Below are 3,316 nucleotides of genomic sequence, written 5' to 3'. Positions count from 1 at the left end.
CTAGAGGTCGTCGAAATGACTGGATATTATCCCTGTTCTGGTTTATAACTTAATACCCGGATGCGTTCTCTCCCTTCCCATCACGAACTGAACATTAACAGTCAATCCCACAGGATTAGGGATCTGCCGAAAACTGTTTGGATAGAGGCTGTCTTTAAGCCTGATTTAATTTTCTTTCGATGGGATAGTGGAGCAGAGAGAATGTCTTCAGTTCAAGGATATGTTGTTATGTGGGCGCTTTACTGTGCCAGACAGGTGTGCAGACAGAATCTCTGAAGTGGAGACAAGTTGACCAAATGGCCGGTCTGCGACAAAAAGGGAAGCACTGTCAGTTAATTCATCGGGAGCGTTTAGTACGACAGCCTGAAAACACCCTTTGTTTCAGGTGTGTGGTACAGACTAGAAATCTGTACACTGCAGGGCTGTGTTGCGCTGTGTGTGTACATTCGGGAAACCAGCACATGTGTAAAAGGTCGGAAGTTCTGCGCGCGTACCAGATTGCACATTGCAGATTGCGCATGCACAGGGGCACAATTTTGCGGATACACACCAGTACACCAGGGAGCGGTGCTGCGAGACGTGAGGACAGTCAAATTCCAGTGGAGATGGGTACAGCATAGGGAGGCGTGTGGAAACACAAGACAACGAAACAGTGGTAAACATGTTTGGATCTCCCTCCAATATGGTGATTTTGTTATCGGCTCTGATCCGATCAGCGATAATGTTATCGTCGGCAAACCTAAATATGGCATGGGAGCTATGCTTAGCCTTAAAGTTATTGAATCTGAAGCAAATTAAGCAGTGGGCTTAGCACACAGTCTTTTGTGGCTCCTGTTCGGAAGGAGATTGTGGAGCAGATGTTGTTGCCAATCCGAAGTGACTGGGGTCTGCATGTGACGAAATCGAAGATCTATTTGTTCACGGAGGTATTCAGAACAATTTCCTTAAGCTCATTAAATATTCTTGCTTGGGCAATGAAATTAAATGCCGAGATGTCGTTAATAAAGGTCATGATAATGTATGCAGATTTGCTGTCCAGATGTTCCAGCTTTGAGCTCATTTCTGATCGTAGCCAGAGACTCCAATCAGACTTGTTTGAAGAAAACCCTGGGTTTTCCCCGAACAGAAGCCCTGAATGAGATCCGAAATATGCTGAGAAGCATATTCTGAATCAAAGAAGGGTACAAGAAGATTAGAAGAATATACAAAGAAGGGTACAAGAGGTGAAGGCACAATTTCTGGACACCCGGTCTTCGGGCTGTTTATATCTCCCTCTTAATCGTCTCTCACTTTCCAAATCGACCTCTGCTGGATGTCGCCTCATTGTCTGAATATTAGCCCTGCTCCAGTCTTGGATCTTAACTCGTGCACACTTCCATCCTTTTCCATCTGAGGAGTCATAGTAAATCTTGTAACATCGGTATAGACGCTGTCTTTGAGCCTGCTGTTTCTATTTTCTTCCGATGGGAGAAGGGTAGCAGAGAAAATGACTGGTGTTCATGTAGATTTTGTTATGCTGACTTCTTGCCGTGTCAGACCAGTGTGTAGACGAGCGTATGGAGTTGAGATGCGTTGGCCCGAAAACGTGGGAGAAACTTAAAACTGACCCCTCTCCCCCGGCTGCCACCCCCCCCCCCCACGCAACATACCGCGTTTTAAGAGCGGGCGGAATTAACTTAGTCGCAGGTAGGCAAGATGGGGTTGATCGTCTGAATATAAAGGGAGGACTGGGGTCGTTAGTTTAACTCGAGATCCTTAAAACTGCATTATGTTACCTAATTAGAAGCTGTCGTGCAACTTCATTCTCTCTGGCAATTCCCTTACTACCTATGGCTCCCTCTCCCTCTTTATTTAATGCGTCCTCTTGTTCGTACTCTCTGCTGCACTCATTGGACCCGCTCTCCCCTATAAGCACCTGTTTTTTTTTTTTCTTTTCTTCACAACCACTGTCAACCCTCTCTCTCTGTACCCGTTTTCCTTGTCTCTGTCTCCCTATGTCGCTCTGTTCCTCCCCAACGTGCGTTACTGTCCTCTCTTTAACTTTTACGTTGCGTTGGACACCTCTTGTGATCCACGGTTGTGTCTTTAAAATCCTTCTTCTTGTTAGGAATGTGTATATTCTGTGCCTTCTGAATTGCTTGCAGGCTTTTCAGCCATTGCTGTTCTGCCGTCATCCCTGCCAGTGTTCTTTCCAAATTGTAGAAACATAGAAAACCTACAGCACAATACAGGCCATTTGGTCAACAAAGTAGTGCCGAACATTTCCCTACAATTCTGCCCGTCCGTGTCTCTCTCTCTCTCTCTCTCTCTCTCTCTCTCTCTCTCTCTCTCTCTCTCTCTCTCTCTCTCTCTCTCTCTCTCTCTCTCTCTCTCTCTCTCTCTCTCTCTCTCTCCTCTCTCTCTCTCTCTCTCTCTCTCTCTCTCTCTCTCTCTCTCTCTCTCTCTCTCTCTCTCTCTCATCTCTCTCTCTCTCTCTCTCTCTCTCTCTCCTCTCTCTCTCTCTCTCTCTCTCTCTCTCTCTCTCTCTCTCTCTCTCTCTCTCATGCCGCGATTATTCTCTTTCCTCCACTGAAATGCTGATACATCTGACTTTAGCTTCTTCTTCCAAAATTTCAGGGTGAAAGAAATCATTTATCATCATATTATGATCTATTTTCCCCAGGGGTTGTGTTATATTAATCTTTCGATTCAATTTTGTTTTTTTGTCCAACGCTCACTCCAGAATAGCTGATCGTCTGGGGGGCTCAACCACGAACTGCTCTGAAAAGCCATCTCGCAGGAACCTTAGAAATTTCCCCTGACTGATTTTCCAATCCACCTGGATATTAACGTTCCCCTTGAATAATGTTCCTTTTTACATGCATTTACTAACTCCGGTTGTAATCTGTAGGCTACGTCCTTAATACTGTCCAGGTGTCTGTGCACAACTCCCGACAGGGTTTTACTACCCTTGTGTTCCTTAGCTCTATCCACAATAATTGTAGATCTTCCGACCCTATGTCACCTCTTTCTAATGATTTGACTGCATTTCCTTAACAACAGAGCCACACCGTACCTCTGCCTTCCTCGCTACGCTTCCGATACCATACGTAACTTTGGGCATTAAGCTATAATCATATTAAAATTATAAGCTATGAGATATTAAGATATAATCTTTCAGCCTTTAGTCAGTTTTGCCGAAAAATTCACACCTGCCAATCTGCAGCTCTGCTGCAAGTGCTCCCAGCTGATTCCGTATGTTGCACGTAATCAAATACACCTTCAGTCCTGAATCACCCGGTGTGATTTTGATAACCGTTTAAGGTGCATCTCACCA

This window comes from Hypanus sabinus, unplaced genomic scaffold (assembly GCF_030144855.1).
Source record: "Hypanus sabinus isolate sHypSab1 unplaced genomic scaffold, sHypSab1.hap1 scaffold_560, whole genome shotgun sequence".
Taxonomy (NCBI): Eukaryota; Metazoa; Chordata; class Chondrichthyes; order Myliobatiformes; family Dasyatidae; genus Hypanus; species Hypanus sabinus.
This window is presented reverse-complemented; position numbering follows the sequence as displayed.